The following is a 19,420-nucleotide window of genomic DNA, read 5'->3' as shown; positions in this document are numbered from 1 at the left end:
GGTGTGTTCTAAGAACACACGCGTTGTCCTGAAATGTTCGTAGGGGGTGTCCTGAGGGCGCTATCCATATTGTTCGTTGTCGAGTTGAAAGTGTTCTAAGAACTCTCGCGGTGTCCTGAAATGTTTGTAGGGGGTGTCCTGAAGACGCTGTCTGTCTTGTTCGATGGCAAGTTGAAAGTGTTCTAAGAACTCTCTCGTTGTCCTGAAATGTTCGTAGGGGGTGTTCTGAAGACGCTGTCCGTATTGTTCGTTGTCAAGTTGAAAGTGTTCTAAGAACTCTCGCGTTGTCCTGAAATGTTCGCTCATAAACAAAAAGGGTGTGTGTTCTAAGAACACACGCGTTGTCCTGAAGTGTTCTAAGAACTCTTGCGGTGTCCTGAAATGTTCGTAGGGGGTGTCCTGAAGACGCTGTCCGTATTGTTCGATGGCAAGTTGAAAGTGTTCTAAGAACTGTCTCGGTGTCCTGAAATGTTCGCAAATAAACAAAATGGGGCTGTGTTCTAAGAACACACGCGTTGTCCTGAAATGTTCGTAGGGGGTGTCCTGAGGGCGCTGTCCGTATTGTTCGTTGTCGAGTTGAAAGTTTTCTAAGAACTCTCGTGGTGTCCTGAAATGTTCGCAGGGGGTGTCCTTAATACGCTGTCCGATGTGTTTGATGGCAAGTTGAAAGTGTTCTAAAAACACTCAGGGTGTCCTGAAATGTTTGCAAATAAACAAAATGGGGTTTATCTGAGGACGCTGTCCGTATTGTTCGATGGCAAGTTGAAAGTGTTCTAAGAACACTCGGGGTGTCCTGAAATGTTCGCACATAAACCAAATGGGGGTGTGTTCTAAGAACACACGCGTTGTCCTGAAATGTTCGTAGGGGGTGTCCTGAGAACGCTGTCCGTATTGTTCGTTGTCGAGTTGAAAGTGTTCTAAGAACTCTCGCGGTGTCCTGAAATGTTCGTAGGGGGTGTCCTGAAGACGCTGTCCGTATTGTTCGATGGCAAGTTGAAAGTGTTCTAAGAACTGTCTCGGTGTCCTGAAATGTTCGCAAATAAACAAAATGGGGGTGTGTTCTAAGAACACATGCATTGTCCTGAAATGTTCGCAGGAGGTGTCCTAAAGACGCTGTCCGTATTGTTCGATGGCAATAGTGTTCTAAGAACGCTCGGGGTGTCCTGAAATGGTCGCAAATAAACACAATGGGGGTGTTCTGAGGCCGCCGTCCGTATTGTTCGTTGTCAAGTTGAAAGTGTTCTAAGAACTCTCGCGTTGTCCTGAAATGTTCACACATAAACAAAATGGGGGTGTGTTCTAAGAACACACGCGTTGTCCTGAAATGTTCGTAGGGGGTGTCCTGAGGGCGCTGTCCGTATTGTTCGTTGTCGAGTTGAAAGTTTTCTAAGAACTCTCGTGGTGTCCTGAAATGTTCGCAGGGGGTGTCCTTAATACGCTGTCCGATGTGTTTGATGGCAAGTTGAAAGTGTTCTAAAAACACTCAGGGTGTCCTGAAATGTTTGCAAATAAACAAAATGGGGTTTATCTGAGGACGCTGTCCGTATTGTTCGATGGCAAGTTGAAAGTGTTCTAAGAACACTCGGGGTGTCCTGAAATGTTCGCACATAAACCAAATGGGGGTGTGTTCTAAGAACACACGCGTTGTCCTGAAATGTTCGTAGGGGGTGTCCTGAGAACGCTGTCCGTATTGTTCGTTGTCGAGTTGAAAGTGTTCTAAGAACTCTCGCGGTGTCCTGAAATGTTCGTAGGGGGTGTTCTGAAGACGCTGTCCGTATTGTTCGTTGTCAAGTTGAAAGTGTTCTAAGAACTCTCGCGTTGTCCTGAAATGTTCGCACCTAAACAAAAAGGGGGTGTGTTCTAAGAACACACACGTTGTCCTGAAGTGTTCTAAGAACTCTTGCGGTGTCCTGAAATGTTCGTAGGGGTGTCCTGAAGACGCTGTCCGTATTGTTCGATGGCAAGTTGAAAGTGTTCTAAGAACTGTCTCGGTGTCCTGAAATGTTCGCAAATAAACAAAATGGGGGTGTGTTCTAAGAACACATGCATTGTCCTGAAATGTTCGCAGAAGGTGTCCTAAAGACGCTGTCCGTATTGTTCGATGGCAATAGTGTTCTAAGAACGCTCGGGGTGTCCTGAAATGGTCGCAAATAAACACAATGGGGGTGTTCTGAGGCTGCCGTCCGTATTGTTCGTTGTCAAGTTGAAAGTGTTCTAAGAACTCTCGCGTTGTCCTGAAATGTTCACACATAAACAAAATGGGGGTGTGTTCTAAGAACACGCGCGTTGTCCTGAAATGTTCAGAGGGGGTGTCCTGAGGGCACTATCCATATTGTTCGTTGTCGAGTTGAAAGTGTTCTAAGAACTCTCGCGGTGTCCTGAAATGTTTGTAGGGGGTGTCCTGAAGACACTGTCTGTCTTGTTCGATGGCAAGTTGAAAGTGTTCTAAGAACTCTCTTGTTGTCCTGAAATGTTCGTAGGGGGTGTCCTGAAGACGCTGTCCGTATTGTTCGATGGCAAGTTGAAAGTGTTCTAAGAACACTCGGGGTGTCCTGAAATGTTTGCACATAAATAAAATGGGGATGTGTTCTAAGAACACACGCATTGTCCTGAAATGTTCGTAGTGGGTGTCCTGAGGACGCTGTCCGTATTGTTCGTTGTCAAGTTGAAAGTGTTCTAAGAACTCTCGCGGTGTCCTGAAATGTTCGTAGGGGGTGTCCTGAAGACGCTGTCCGTATTGTTCGATGGCAAGTTGAAAGTGTTCTAAGAACTCTCGCGTTGTCCTGCAATGTTCGTAGGGGGTGTTCTGAAGACGCTGTCCGTATTGTTCGTTGTCAAGTTGAAAGTGTTCTAAGTACTCTCGCGTTGTCCTGAAATATTCGCACATAAACAAAATGGGGGTGTGTTCTGAGAACACACGCGATGTCCTGAAGTGTTCTAAGAACTCTCGCAGTGTCCTGAAATGTTCGCAGGGGGTGTCCTGAAGACGCTGTCCGTATTGTTCGATGGCAAGTTGAAAGTGTTCTAAGAACTGTCTCGGTTTCCTGAAATGTTCGCAAATAAACAAAATGGGGGTGTGTTCTAAGAACACATGCGTTGTCCTGAAATGTTCACAGGAGGTGTCCTGAAGACGCTGTCCGTATTGTTCTATGGCAAGTTGAAAGTGTTCTAAGAACACTCGGGGTGTCCTGAAATGTTCGCAAATAAACAAAATGGGGGTGTTCTGAGCACGCTGTCCGTATTGTTCGTTGTCAAGTTGAAAGTGTTCTAAGAACTCTCGCGTTGTCCTGAAATGTTCGCACATAAACAAAATGGGGGTGTGTTCTAAGAACACACGCGTTGTCCTGAAATGTTCGTAGGGGGTGTCCTGAGGGCGCTATCCATATTGTTTGTTGTCGAGTTGAAAGTGTTCTAAGAACTCTCGCGGTGTCCTGAAATGTTTGTAGGGGGTGTCCTGAAGACGCTGTCTGTCTTGTTAGTTGGCAAGTTGAAAGTTTTCTAAGAACTCTCTCGTTGTCCTGAAATGTTCGTAGGGGGTGTTCTGAAGACGCTGTCCGTATTGTTCGTTGTCAAGTTGAAAGTGTTCTAAGAACTCTCGCGTTGTCCTGAAATGTTCGCCCATAAACAAAAAGGGTGTGTGTTCTAAGAACACACGCGTTGTCCTGAAGTGTTCTAAGAACTCTTGGGGTGTCCTGAAGACGCTGTCCGTATTGTTCGATGGCAAGTTGAAAGTGTTCTAAGAACTGTCTCGGTGCCCTGAAATGTTCGCAAATAAACAAAATGGGGCTGTGTTCTAAGAACACACGCGTTGTCCTGAAATGTTCGTAGGGGGTGTCCTGAGGGCGCTGTCCGTATTGTTCGTTGTCGAGTTGAAAGTTTTCTAAGAACTCTCGTGGTGTCCTGAAATGTTCGCAGGGGGTGTCCTTAATACGCTGTCCGTATTGTTTGATGGCAAGTTGAAAGTGTTCTAAAAACACTCAGGGTGTCCTGAAATGTTCGCAAATAAACAAAATGGGGGTTATCTGAGGACGCTGTCCGTATTGTTCGATGGCAAGTTGAAAGTGTTCTAAGAACACTCGGGGTGTCCTGAAATGTTCGCACATAAACCAAATGGGGGTGTGTTCTAAGAACACACGCGTTGTCCTGAAATGTTCGTAGGGGGTGTCCTGAGAACGCTGTCCGTATTGTTCGTTGTCGAGTTGAAAGTGTTCTAAGAACTCTCGTGGTGTCCTGAAATGTTCGTAGGGGTTGTTCTGAAGACGCTGTCCGTATTGTTCGTTGTCGAGTTGAAAGTGTTCTAAGAACTCTCGCGGTGTCCTGAAATGTTTGTAGGGGGTGTCCTGAAGACGCTGTCTGTCTTGTTCGATGGCAAGTTGAAAGTGTTCTAAGAACTCTCTCGTTGTCCTGAAATGTTCGTAGGGGTTGTTCTGAAGACGCTGTCCGTATTGTTCGTTGTCAAGTTGAAAGTGTTCTAAGAACTCTCGCGTTGTCCTGAAATGTTCGCACCTAAACAAAAAGGGGGTGTGTTCTAAGAACACACGCGTTGTCCTGAAGTGTTCTAAGAACTCTTGCGGTGTCCTGAAATGTTCGTAGGGGTGTCCTGAAGACGCTGTCCGTATTGTTCGATGGCAAGTTGAAAGTGTTCTAAGAACTGTCTCGGTGTCCTGAAATGTTCGCAAATAAACAAAATGGGGGTGTGTTCTAAGAACACACGCGTTGTCCTGAAATATTCGTAGGGGGTGTCCTGAGGGCGCTGTCCGTATTGTTCGTTGTCGAGTTGAAAGTTTTCTAAGAACTCTCGTGGTGTCCTGAAATGTTTGCAGGGGGTGTCCTTAAGACGCTGTCCGTATTGTTCGATGGCAAGTTGAAAGTGTTCTAAGAACTCTCGCGGTGTCCTGAAATGTTCGCAGGGGGTGTCCTGAAGATGCTGTCCATATTGTTCGATGGCAAGTTGAAAGTGTTCTAATAACTCTCGCGTTGTCCTGAAATGTTCGTAGGGGGTGTTCTGAAGACGCTGTCCGTATTGTTCGTTGTCAAGTTGAAAGTGTTCTAAAAACTCTCGCATTGTCCTGAAATGTTCGCACATAAATAAAATGGGGGTGTGTTCTAAGAACACACGCGTTGTCCTGAAGCGTTCTAAGAACTCTCGCGGTGTCCTGAAATGTTCGCAGGGGCTGTCCTGAAGACGCTGTCCGTATTGTTCGATGGCAAGTTGAAAGTGTTCTAAGAACTGTCTCGGTTTCCTGAAATGTTCGCAAATAAACAAAATGGGGGTGTGTTCTATGAACACACGCGTTGTCCTGAAATGTTCGCAGGAGGTGTCCTGAAGACGCTGTCCGTCTTGTTCGATGGCAAGTTGAAAGTCTTCTAAGAACTCTCTCGTTGTCCTGAAATGTTCGTAGGGGGTGTTCTGAAGACGCTGTCCGTATTGTTCATTGTCAAGTTGAAAGTGTTCTAAGAACTCTCGCGTTGTCCTGAAATGTTCGCACATAAACAAAATGGGGGTGTTTTCTAAGAAAACACTTGTTGTCCTGAAATGTTCGTAGGGGGTGTCCGGAGGACGCTGTCCATATTGTTTGTTGTCGAGTTGAAAGTGTTCTAAGAACTCTCGTGGTGTCCTGAAATGTTCGCAGGGGGTGTCCTTAAGACGCTGTCCGTATTGTTTGATGGCAAGTTGAAAGTGTTCTAAGAACTGTCTCGGTTTTCTGAAATGTTCGCAAATAAACAAAATGGGGCTGTGTTCTAAGAACACATGCATTGTCCTGAAATGTTCGCAGGAGGTGTCCTAAAGACGCTGTCCGTATTGTTCGATGGCAAGTTGAAAGTGTTCTAAGAACGCTCGGGGTGTCCTGAAATGGTCGCAAATAAACAAAATGGGGGTGTTCTGAGGCTGCTGTCCGTATTGTTCGTTGTCAAGTTGAAAGTGTTCTAAGAACTCTTGCGTTGTCCTGAAATGTTCACACATAAACAAAATGGGGGTGTGTTCTAAGAACACGCGCGTTGTCCTGAAATGTTCGTAGGGGGTGTCCTGAGGGCACTATCCATATTGTTCGTTGTCGAGATGAAAGTGTTCTAAGAACTCTCGCGGTGTCCTGAAATGTTTGTAGGGGGTGTCCTGAAGACGCTGTCTGTCTTGTTCGATGGCAAGTTGAAAGTGTTCTAAGAACTCTCTCGTTGTCCTGAAATGTTCGTATGGGTTGTTCTGAAGACGCTGTCCGTATTGTTCGTTTTCAAGTTGAAAGTGTTCTAAGAACTCTCGCGTTGTCCTGAAATGTTCATAAATAAACAAAATGGGGGTGTGTTCTAAGAACACGCGCGTTGTCCTGAAATGTTCGTAGGGGGTGTCCTGAGGGCACTATCCATATTATTCGTTGTCGAGATGAAAGTGTTCTAAGAACTCTCGCGGTGTCCTGAAATGTTTGTAGGGGGTGTCCTGAAGACGCTGTCTGTCTTGTTCGATGGCAAGTTGAAAGTGTTCTAAGAACTCTCTCGTTGTCCTGAAATGTTCGTATGGGTTGTTCTGAAGACGCTGTCCGTATTGTTCGTTTTCAAGTTGAAAGTGTTCTAAGAACTCTCGCGTTGTCCTGAAATGTTCGCACCTAAACAAAAAGGGGGTGTGTTCTAAGAACACTCGCGTTGTCCTGAAATGTTCACACATAAAAAAATGGGGGTGTGTTCTAAGAACACGCGCGTTGTCCTGAAATGTTCGTAGGGGGTGTCCTGAGGGCACTATCCATATTGTTCGTTGTCGAGATGAAAGTGTTCTAAGAACTCTCGCGGTGTCCTGAAATGTTCGTAGGGGTGTCCTGAAGACGCTGTCCGTATTGTTCGATGGCAAGTTGAAAGTGTTCTAAGAACTGTCTCGGTGTCCTGAAATGTTCGCAAATAAACAAAATGGGGGTGTGTTCTAAGAACACACGCGTTGTCCTGAAATGTTCGTAGGGGGTGTCCTGAGGGCGCTGTCCGTATTGTTCGTTGTCGAGTTGAAAGTTTTCTAAGAGTTCTCGTGGTGTCCTGAAATGTTCGCAGGGGGTGTCCTTAAGACGCTGTCCGTATTGTTCGATGGCAAGTTGAAAGTGTTCTAAGAACACTCGGGGTGTCCTGAAATGTTCGCACATAAACAAAATGGGGGTGTGTTCTAAGAACACACGCGTTGTCCTGAAAGGTTCGTAGGGGGTGTCCTGAAGACACTGTCCATATTGTTCGATGGCAAGTTGAAAGTGTTCTAAGAACTGTCTCGGTGTCCTGAAATTTTCGTAAATAAAAAAGATGGGTGTGTGTTCTAAGAACTCAAGCGTTGTCCTGAAATGTTCGTAGGGGGTGTCCTGAGGACGCTGTCCGTATTGTTCGTTGTCAAGTTGAAAGTGTTCTAAGAACTCTTGCGTTGTCCTGAAATGTTCGCACATAAACAAAATGGGGGTGTCTTCTAAGTACACACACGTTGTCCTGAAATGTTCGTAGGGGGTGTCTTTTCGTATTGTTCGTTGTCGAGTTGAAAGTGTTCTAAGAACTCTCGCGGTGTCCTGAAATGTTCGTAGGGGGTGTTCTGAAGACGCTGTCCGTATTGTTCGTTGTCAAGTTGAAAGTGTTCTAAGAACTCTCGCGTTGTCCTGAAATGTTCGCACATAAACAAAATGGCAGTGTGTTCTAAGAACACACGTGTTGTCCTGAAGTGTTCTAAGAACTCTCGCAGTGTCCTGAAATGTTCATAGGGGGTGTCCTGAAGACACTGTCCGTATTTTTCGATGGCAAGTTGAAAGTGTTCTAAGAACTGTCTCGGTGAACTGAAATTTTCGTAAATAAAAAAGATGGGTGTGTGTTCTAAGAACTCACGCGTTGTCCTGAAATGTTCGCACATAAACAAAATGGGGGAGGGGCGTGGCTTGGAGCCGATGGAGGGCAGAAGCTGATCTGCCGGGCTCCGGCCGAGACGCCGCTTCCTGATCCTTTTTCTCCAGTACAAGAGTGGTTGCAGCCAGCGGAAAAGCACGCATCGGTGGGGGAAGTGCTCCCCATTAGGAATTACTCGAGTGTTGGAATTTTCGGAGCCCCCGTGAGGAAGAGCAGGCTCCGGATCCCACCCTCCCCTCCGCCGCGCATTGATCCAAGATGGCGCCTGGCACAGCTTCACGCAGCCCCTGAACCAGCGTCCCCTGACGGAGCGCTTTGGGGATCGGCAACAAGGCCGGGGGGGGCGACCCCTGTCTGACACTGGTTCGGAATCGACACAGGCCCCCAGGCCCCTGACTCCGTTACCCCTGGGCTGGCCCAATTTATGCAACGCGGACTACAACTAGAACCACGTGGATGGCATCACATAAAGAGAAACTCGCCACCTCTGAGAAGCAGCACCCCGCCCCACGGCCATCACCCGAACGACCTGATTCCAGCCGAAGCACTCGGGGGCCCTGAAACTCAAGGTGCGTGAGCCTACATAATACCCTTTGGTGGGCCCCTGACCACCACCGCACCCTTGGGCCGCCTGCACTTGACTCCCCGACTCGGCTGCCCCGGGGCACGCACTGCCCCTGCATGTTCGGCGATCTACGTCCAGCGGCTTCAAGATGGCCACCAAGAACAAGAGCAGGGCCGCCACCATGGACTCCTTTGTCTCGACCAAGGCGAAGACCTCCACCCAGTCCAGACCTAGCTTCTCCGAAAACACTCATCCGAACGAAGGGGAGGTCAACGACAATCGCTCTCAGATATTGGATGCCATTGCCTCACTGAGAACCCACATTGACTCCAAGATTGATGAGTTCAAAATAGACATACAACTCATCCGCCAAGATGCCTGCAACTTGACGGAGAGGGTAACGACCGTCGAGAATTCCACGACAGAGCTGTCCGGGGCCACCACAACCCTGAAGTCCGAAGTCTCCGATCTAAAGAGGAGGGTAGCCTTCCTGGAGGAAAGGGCGGAGGAAGCCGAAGGACGGGCCAGACGGGGGAACATCAGGATCCTGGGTATCCCGGAGGGAACAGAGGGCCTAAACACCACATCCTATGTCGAAACCCTTCTGCTACAAGAGATTGGGGCCGGAAAACTAACCCAAGGCTTTGCGGTCGAAAGGGCACATAGATCCCTCCAGAGACGTCCTCCCCCCGGCTCACATCCACGGCCAATAATAGCCAAAATATTGAATTTTCAAGATAGAGAAACCATCCTACGGCACTCCAGGGAAGCAGGTCCCATTGAAAGGGGGGACTCAAAAATTACTATTTACCCCGACTATACCCAGAAAGTGCAGAGGGAAAGGAACTAATTCGTCCCGATCAAGGCGAAGCTTCGCCAACTGGACATTAAATACAGGCTCCTTTACCCCGCGCGCCTGAGAGTTGTTTATAATGGGCGAGCGATATTTCTCGAAAACCCGGAGGCGGCCAATATGTGGCTAGAAGATAATAATCTAGCCGATGGCAAGGATCCTCCTCGGAATGATGATTAAGTCCCGAGTCTCCTCGCACCACCAGTAACCGGACCCCAGCAGGTAATCCAAACAACAGTTTAATTTACGGAAGCGGCCCTCGCACAGCCCTGCCGCCTCGCACCAACCCTACCCCCAGCAGAAAATCCAATTGGGCCAGTTCACCGCCCGACCCAGCTCACGCCCGATTCCCGGATGGGTTCAGACGGCTCGAGAGCGCCTGAGCACCGCGACAGTGTTGTAGTCGCTGGGCGCACCAGTTTGTGTTATGTTATTAGTTTAGTTGGTTTTGCAGTCTACGAATCATCAATGTTGGTAAAGTACAAGATGGTGGCAAGTTACGACACAAGACTTCATGAACCAGGGCCCCCCCGCCCGCAGAACGCCACCTGTGGTTCGTTGTGCCACCGGGCCAGCGGGCCAGAACTCCAAGACGAATTCAGAACACCGATCCGATGGCGTCGCAACTTGTTGTGATGACATGGAATGTGAGGGGAATGGCTTCATACCTCAGAAGGAACCGCGTACAGTCCTACCTCAGGAGGAAGAAGGTCTCGATTGCGCTATTACAAGAGACCCACCTTACAGCGGACTCCATGTCTAAGTTAACAGATCGATGGGATGGGACCACGAGGGGGTCTCCTTACTCCAAATATGCGAGAGGCGTACTGATATGGGTGAACCCGAATGTGCCTTTCCAGCTAGAAGGCTGGGATTCTGACAAGGAAGGGAGATACACATCAATGTGGGGCACCATAGAACAAACCCCAGTGTGCTTCATTAACACATACTTTCCGCAGCATGGAATCCCGTCATACTTAAGCACGTTGAGTGCTAGACTGGCACAACACCGAGGCAGGACCTTCGTGTGGGGGGGAGACTTCAACTGCGTCATGGACTTAAGCAAGGACAGATCGCGCCCTCCTCCTCAGCCAAGCAATCCCGCATCCACCTCCTTGACGGAAACACTCGACCAGCTCAACCTGGTAGACATCTGGAGAGTGCAACATCCAGAGGCCAGAATTTACTCACACTACTCAGCTCCACATGGCGTCCACACAAGGATCGACTACTTGTTTGTTGATAAGGAACAATCTCCACTGGTCACATCCACTGAATATTTGGGGAGATCGATCTCCGACCACTCCCCGCTCGCCATGCATTGGCAGCTGCGTGGACCCAAACCTCCAATTCCCATGTGGAGGATGCCTACAGCATCGTTGGATGATCCAGAGTTCAGAGAGGACCTTGCTGAGAAGCTAGAGGAATATGTCGAAATCAATAAGGGATCGGTGGCTACCTGGTCCACACTGTGGGAGGCCATGAAGGTGGTTACCAGGGGAGAAATCATTTAAAGAGCGGGCGGAACCCGCAGACAACTACAGTCCTCTCTTGAGGCCCAGGAATTAGAGATCGCAAGACTAGAGTCCGCCCCTGACATTTCCCCAGAGTCCGAGAAGATCCTTAAAACATCCTGTATAAATTGTCAGGAATCATGGGTCAGACTGGAGAAATTTGACTTCGCAACACATACCGCCAGATCCCACAGCGAGTCTGACAAACCCGGCAGATTGCTTGCCTGGCTCTGCAAGCGGGAACACCCTAAACACCTGCCAACGGAGATAAAGGACAAAAAAGGAGTAACACACAAGACGCAGATGGAGATCAACGAGACTTTTGCTAAGTTCTACTCCAAATTGTATGCCCACGAGTCCCAGGTGCCCGCCGCAGAATTAATCGAAACATTGGAGGGGATAGGCCTCCCTCAAATCGCCAGCGAGCAGAGGGAGGAACTGGACTCGGAAATCACTTCCGAAGATGTGACAGCGGCCATCAGATCGCTCGCTAATGGCAAAGCCCCCGGCAGTGATGGTCTCCCGCCCGAATTCTACAAGACCTACGAACCCATTCTCACCCCCATCCTGCATGAAGTTTATCAAGAAGCCTACACAAATGGCATCCTGCCCAACACCATGAAAGAGACCATAATTATTCCAATGCTCAAGCCGCACAAGTCACCCACCGATTGTGACTCTTATCGACCTTTGGCCATGCTGAATTACGACAGCAAGATCCTCACTTCTATATTAGCCAACAGACTCGCCAGAGTGGTAGGATCCATAATTCACGAAGATCAAAATGGATTCGTCCCAGGACGCAACACCACGGCCAACCTCAGGAGACTACAACACATCATGGCCGAAACCCACGACCGAGAGGAGGACCTGGCGATACTGTCACTTGATGCCATCAAGGCCTTCGACTCTATCTATTGGGAGTGGCTTGTAGAGGTTTTGAGGGGCTTCGGCTTTGGTGCGGGCTTCATCAGATGGATCCAGGTACTTTATAATTCGCCAATGGCAAGGGTTAAAACAGGCAGAATTGTCTCGGGATCCTGGGCAATACAAAGGGGCACGAGACAGGGGTGCCCACTCTCGCCCATGCTGTATATATTGGGCCTAGAACCAATAGCCATATACTTTCGCCAACAGTTTTTTGATGCGGGCATTAAGGTGGGCAACGTTTACAACATAATTTCATTATACGCGGATGATGTACTTCTCTACTTGAGGAACCCTGAGCTCAACGCACCCACAACGTTAGAAGTTCTCGACAATTATGCAAAGTACTCAGGGATACGATTCAGCAGACACAAATCAACTGCATTCCCCCTAGCTAGCCTGAGGGGCATTGCAGTAGACGACCTCCCGCCTATCGGAATACAGTGGCAACCTGACAAGTTCCGGTACCTGGGAATCAATGTGGGTCACACCCCGCTACTCACACACGAACATAACACTATAGCAGCAGTCACCGGCCTTTGGCGTTCAATCAAATTTTGGTCCAAACTACCACTGTCAATGGTGGGTAGAGCGGCGATTGCCAAAATGATAATCCTTCCTCGATTCCTGTACTTCTTTGCCAATATTTGCCACTACGTTCGCCCGCCTTTCTTCAAGACACTAGAGGCCATCATCAAGGACTTCTTGTGGGGTCCGCGCAGACACAAGCTCACACTGGCCACGCTGTCTCTCCCACATAAGGAAGGCGGAATAAAACTCCCAGACCTTCACCTTTACTACTTGGCGGCCCAGCTCAGTCACATTACGAAGTGTCTGTCTGATGACACATCGGCCGAACTGGAACTACTCAGGCAATCTTCCACAAACTTAATCCCCAAAGAAACTCTATGGTTTCCCCCTCGGCTACCTCCCGAAACTCCGCTGATTGTCAAGCTGGGCAGGCAGATATGGGCCAGGGCCTGTCACATAAGGCAAGTGAAACATCCGTACTCACCGGATAACCCCATAATGGTGGATGTGTGCAAGTCGGAGGCGGAACTTCCCACTCCCAGGAGATGGGAGGAAGCAGGCATATATACATGGGGAGACATGTTCACTGATGGGGAATTCAGGGACTTCGAGTCGTTACAGAACATTGAAGGACTATCCAAGGGCCAGTTCCTCTGGTACCACAGGATCAAACAGATCGCTAAGAAGCAGTGGAACAGCTGGCCTGGAAGAGCCCACCCCAGACCCACTGCTACAGGAAATGCACAACCTCTCAGATGGATGGAGACCAGTTTCCAGACTTTACAACAGACTCATAGACAAGCCTAACCCCAAAGGTCAGGCACTGAAGGCGAAATGGGAGGCAGATCTTGAATCACCACTTACTGACAAGGAATGGGAGAGAGCACTGATCTACCCCAAGAAAGTGTCCCGGAATTCCAGATTCGGACAAATACAGCTGAATGTCCTTTACCGGACATATATGACTCCCCACAGGATCGCCTCATTCAACCCGAAAATACCCCCGACGTGCCCATGGTGCGGAAATGACAAGGCAGACATGATCCACATGTTCTGGTCCTGCATCAAAGCGAAATCACTCTGGTTCAAAGCCAAACAATCCTGCGCAGAAGCTGGCATGGTAAGACACGACTGGACGCCCGGAGAGTGCCTACTAGGTATATATCCTAGACCGGGCAAATTTAAACATTTGGTGAAACTAATGGACATCTCATGCATTTTGGTCAAGAGAACAATAGCGATGGCCTGGAAGACTCCAGCGGGCCCCAGCCATGCTCGGTGGCTGAGCGAACTGGCGAGATGGACGACTGCTGAAACCAGGGCCTGGCAAGACGGGATCACAACCAGCGGAGAAGCCACAAGTGGAACCCTGGACTCCTGGAAAGCCCTCCTGAGTGACATGCGCTTCAAGGCAGACTATAAGCCTCCCTGAGGGACTGTAGCGTCCTACAACACCCGATTTTTCATAATGATACAGAGATGGAATTACCCGAATCTGTTCCCCTCGCTTCCTGTAACATCGGAACTATAATTTTTACTTGCCACCAAACATCTCATAATTAACGCTACATGTAGACTGCTGTTGTTTTGGTTGTTCTCACGTTACTTTTTTTTTGTTGTATCGTTACTTTATTACCACACTTGTAAGTTTGTAATGTTTCTCACTTTCTTGAAAAAACCAATAAAATACTTTACAAAAAAAAATAAACAAAATGGGGGACACACGCGTTGTCCTGAAGTGTTCTAAGAACTCTCGTGGTGTCCTGAAATGTTTGTAGGGGGTGTCCTGAAGACGCTGTCCGTATTGTTCGTTGTCAAGTTGAAAGTGTTCTAAGAACTCTTGCGTTGTCCTGAAATGTTCGCACATAAACAAAATGGGGGTGTGTTCTAAGAACACATGCGTTGTCCTGAAGTGTTCTAAGAACTCTTGCAGTGTCCTGAAATGTTCGTAGGGGGTGTCCTGAGGGCGCTGTCCGTATTGTTCGTTGTTGAGTTGAAAGTGTTCTAAGAACTTTCGTGGTGTCCTGAAATGTTCGCAGGGGGTGTCCTGAAGACGCTGTCCGTATTGTTCGATGGCAAGTTGAAAGTGTTCTAAGAACACTCGGGGTGTCAAGAAATGTTCGCAAATAAACAAAATGGGGGTGTTCTGAGGACGCTGTCCGTATTGTTCGTTGTCAAGTTGAAAGTGTTCTAAGAACTCTCGCGTTGTCCTGAAATGTTCGCACATAAACAAAATGGGGGTGTGTTCTAAGAACACACGCGTTGTCCTGAAATGTTCGTAGGGGGTGTCCTGAGAACGCTGTCCATATTGTTCGTTGTCGAGTTGAAAGTGTTCTAAGAACTCTCGCGTTGTCCTGAAATGTTCGTAGGGGGTGTCCTGAAGACGCTGTCCGTATTGTTCGATGGCAAGTTGAAAGTGTTCTAAGAACTCTCGCGTTGTCCTGAAATGTTCGTAGGGGGTGTCCTGAAGACGCTGTCCGTATTGTTCGATGGCAAGTTGAAAGTGTTCTAAGAACACTCGGGGTGTCCTGAAATGTTCGCACATAAACAAAATGGGGGTGTGTTCTAAGAACACATGCATTGTCCTGAAATGTTCGTAGGGGGTGTCCTGAGGACGCTGTCCGTATTGTTCGTTGTCAAGTTGAAAGTGTTCTAAGAACTCTCGCGGTGTCCTGAAATGTTCGTAGGGGGTGTCCTGAAGACGCTGTCCGTATTGTTCGATGGCAAGTTGAAAGTGTTCTAAGAACTCTCGCGTTGTCCTGCAATGTTCGTAGGGGGTGTTCTGAAGACGCTGTCCGTATTGTTCGCTGTCAAGTTGAAAGTGTTCTAAGTACTCTCGCGTTGTCCTGAAATATTCGCACATAAACAAAATGGGGGTGTGTTCTAAGAACACACACAATGTCCTGAAGTGTTCTAAGAACTCTCGCAGTGTCCTGAAATGTTCGCAGGGGGTGTCCTGAAGGCGCTGTCCGTATTGTTCGATGGCAAGTTGAAAGTGTTCTAAGAACTGTCTCGGTTTCCTGAAATGTTCGCAAATAAACAAAATGGGGGTGTGTTCTAAGAACACATGCGTTGTCCTGAAATGTTCACAGGAGGTGTCCTGAAGACGCTGTCCGTATTGTTCGATGGCAAGTTGAAAGTGTTCTAAGAACACTCGGGGTTTCCTGAAATGTTCGCAAATAAACAAAATGGGGGTGTTCTGAGGACGCTGTCCGTATTGTTCGTTGTCAAGTTGAAAGTGTTCTAAGAACTCTCGCGTTGTCCTGAAATGTTCGCACATAAACAAAATGGGGGTGTGTTCTAAGAACACACGCGTTGTCCTGAAATGTTCGTAGGGGGTGTCCTGAGGGCGCTATCCATATTGTTCGTTGTCGAGTTGAAAGTGTTCTAAGAACTCTTGCGGTGTCCTGAAATGTTTGTAGAGGGTGTCCTGAAGACGCTGTCTTTCTTATTCGATGGCAAGTTGAAAGTGTTCTAAGAACTCTCTCGTTGTCCTGAAATGTTCGTAGGGGGTGTTCTGAAGACACTGTCCGTATTGTTCATTGTTAAGTTGAAAGTGTTCTAAGAACTCTCGCGTTGTCCTGAAATGTTCGCACATAAACAAAAAGGGTGTGTGTTCTAAGAACACACGCGTTGTCCTGAAGTGTTCTAAGAACTCTTGCGGTGTCCTGAAATGTTCGTAGGGGGTGTCCTGAAGACGCTGTCCGTATTGTTCGATGGCAAGTTGAAAGTGTTCTAAGAACTGTCTCGGTGTCCTGAAATGTTCGCAAATAAACAAAATGGGGCTGTGTTCTAAGAACACACGCGTTGTCCTGAAATGTTCGTAGGGGGTGTCCTGAGGGCGCTGTCCGTATTGTTTGATGGCAAGTTGAAAGTGTTCTAAAAACACTCAGGGTGTCCTGAAATGTTCGCAAATAAACAAAATAGGGGTGTTCTGAGGACGCTGTCCGTATTGTTCGATGGCAAGTTGAAAGTGTTCTAAGAACACTCACGGTGTCCTGAAATGTTCGCACATAAACCAAATGGGGGTGTGGTCTAAGAACACACGCGTTGTCCTGAAATGTTCGTAGGGGGTGTCCTGAGAACGCTGTCCGTATTGTTCGTTGTCGAGTTGAAAGTGTTCTAAGAACTCTCGCGGTGTCCTGAAATGTTCGTAGGGGGTGTTCTGAAGACGCTGTCCGTATTGTTCGTTGTCGAGTTGAAAGTGTTCTAAGAACTCTCGCGGTGTCCTGAAATGTTCGTAGGGGGTGTTCTGAAGACGCTGTCCGTATTGTTCGATGGCAAGTTGAAAGTGTTCTAAGAACACTCAGGGTGTCCTGAAATGTTCACACATAAACAAAATGGGGGTGTGTTCTAAGAACACACGCGTTGTCCTGAAATGTTCATAGGGGGTGTTCTGAAGACGCTGTCCGTATTGTTCGATGGCAAGTTGAAAGTGTTCTAAGAACACTCAGGGTGTCCTGAAATGTTCGAACATAAACAAAATGGGGGTGTGTTCTAAGAACACACGCGTTGTCCTGAAATGTTCGTAGGGGGTGTTCTGAAGACGCTGTCCGTATTGTTCGTTGTCGAGTTGAAAGTGTTCTAAGAACTCTCGCGGTGTCCTGAAATGTTCGTAGGGGGTGTTCTGAAGACGCTGTCCGTATTGTTCGATGGCAAGTTGAAAGTGTTCTAAGAACACTCAGGGTGTCCTGAAATGTTCGCACATAAACAAAATGGGGGTGTGTTCTAAGAACACACGCGTTGTCCTGAAATGTTCATAGGGGGTGTTCTGAAGACGCTGTCCGTATTGTTCGATGGCAAGTTGAAAGTGTTCTAAGAACACTCAGGGTGTCCTGAAATGTTCGCACATAAACAAAATGGGGGTGTGTTCTAAGAACACACGCGTTGTCCTGAAATGTTCGTAGGGGGTGTCCTGAGGGCGCTATCCATATTGTTCGTTGTCGAGTTGAAAGTGTTCTAAGAACTCTTGCGGTGTCCTGAAATGTTTGTAGAGGGTGTCCTGAAGACGCTGTCTTTCTTGTTCGATGGCAAGTTGAAAGTGTTCTAAGAACTCTCTCGTTGTCCTGAAATGTTCGTAGGGGGTGTTCTGAAGACGCTGTCCGTATTGTTCATTGTTAAGTTGAAAGTGTTCTAAGAACTCTCGCGTTGTCCTGAAATGTTCGCACATAAACAAAAAGGGTGTGTGTTCTAAGAACACACGCGTTGTCCTGAAGTGTTCTAAGAACTCTTGCGGTGTCCTGAAATGTTCGTAGGGGGTGTCCTGAAGACGCTGTCCGTATTGTTCGATGGCAAGTTGAAAGTGTTCTAAGAACTGTCTCGGTGTCCTGAAATGTTCGCAAATAAACAAAATGGGGCTGTGTTCTAAGAACACACGCGTTGTCCTGAAATGTTCGTAGGGGGTGTCCTGAGGGCGCTGTCCGTATTGTTTGATGGCAAGTTGAAAGTGTTCTAAAAACACTCAGGGTGTCCTGAAATGTTCGCAAATAAACAAAATAGGGGTGTTCTGAGGACGCTGTCCGTATTGTTCGATGGCAAGTTGAAAGTGTTCTAAGAACACTCACGGTGTCCTGAAATGTTCGCACATAAACCAAATGGGGGTGTGGTCTAAGAACACACGCGTTGTCCTGAAATGTTCGTAGGGGGTGTCCTGAGAACGCTGTCCGTATTGTTCGTTGTCGAGTTGAAAGTGTTCTAAGAACTCTCGCTGTGTCCTGAAATGTTCGTAGGGGGTGTTCTGAAGACGCTGTCCGTATTGTTCGTTGTCGAGTTGAAAGTGTTCTAAGAACTCTCGCGGTGTCCTGAAATGTTCGTAGGGGGTGTTCTGAAGACGCTGTCCGTATTGTTCGATGGCAAGTTGAAAGTGTTCTAAGAACACTCAGGGTGTCCTGAAATGTTCGCACGTAAACAAAATGGGGGTGTGTTCTAAGAACACACGCGTTGTCCTGAAATGTTCATAGGGGGTGTTCTGAAGACGCTGTCCGTATTGTTCGATGGCAAGTTGAAAGTGTTCTAAGAACACTCAGGGTGTCCTGAAATGTTCGCACATAAACAAAATGGGGGTGTGTTCTAAGAACACACGCGTTGTCCTGAAATGTTCGAAGGGGGTGTCCTGAGAACGCTGTCCGTATTGTTCGTTGTCGAGTTGAAAGTGTTCTAAGAACTCTCGCGGTGTCCTGAAATGTTCTTAGGGGGTGTCCTGAAGACGCTGTCCGTATTGTTCGATGGCAAGTTGAAAGTGTTTTAAGAACTGTCTCGGTTTTCTGAAATGTTCGCAAATAAACAAAATGGGGGTGTGTTCTAAGAACACATGCATTGTCCTGAAATGTTCGCAGGAGGTGTCCTAAAGACGCTGTCCGTATTGTTCGATGGCAAGTTGAAAGTGTTCTAAGAACGCTCGGGGTGTCCTGAAATGGTCGCAAATAAACAAAATGGGGGTGTTCTGAGGCCGCGGTCCGTATTGTTCGTTGTCAAGTTGAAAGTGTTCTAAGAACTCTCGCGTTGTCCTGAAATGTTCACACATAAACAAAATGGGGGTGTGTTCTAAGAACACGCGCGTTGTCCTGAAATGTTCAGAGGGGGTGTCCTGAGGGCACTATCCATATTGTTCGTTGTCGAGTTGAAAGTGTTCTAAGAACTCTCGCGGTGTCCTGAAATGTTTGTAGGGGGTGTCCTGAAGACGCTGTCTGTCTTGTTCGATGGCAAGTTGAAAGTGTTCTAAGAACTCTCTCGTTGTCCTGAAATGTTCGTAGGGGTTGTTCTGAAGACGCTGTCCGTATTGTTCGTTGTCAAGTTGAAAGTGTTCTAAGAACTCTCGCGTTGTCCTGAAATGTTCGCAAATAAACAAAATGGGGGTGTGTTCTAAGAACACATGCATTGTCCTGAAATGTTCGCACATAAACAAAATGGGGGTGTGTTCTAAGAACACACACGATGTCCTGAAGTGTTCTAAGAACTCTCGCAGTGTCCTGAAATGTTCGCAGGGGGTGTCCTGAAGGCGCTGTCCGTATTGTTCGATGGCAAGTTGAAAGTGTTCTAAGAACTGTCTCGGTTTCCTGAAATGTTCGCAAATAAACAAAATGGGGGTGTGTTCTAAGAACACATGCGTTGTCCTGAAATGTTCACAGGAGGTGTCCTGAAGACGCTGTCCGTATTGTTCGATGGCAAGTTGAAAGTGTT

This window comes from Ambystoma mexicanum, chromosome 12 (assembly GCF_040938575.1).
Source record: "Ambystoma mexicanum isolate Mex_15411 chromosome 12, UKY_AmexF1_1, whole genome shotgun sequence".
NCBI classification, from domain to species: domain Eukaryota; kingdom Metazoa; phylum Chordata; class Amphibia; order Caudata; family Ambystomatidae; genus Ambystoma; species Ambystoma mexicanum.
This window is presented reverse-complemented; position numbering follows the sequence as displayed.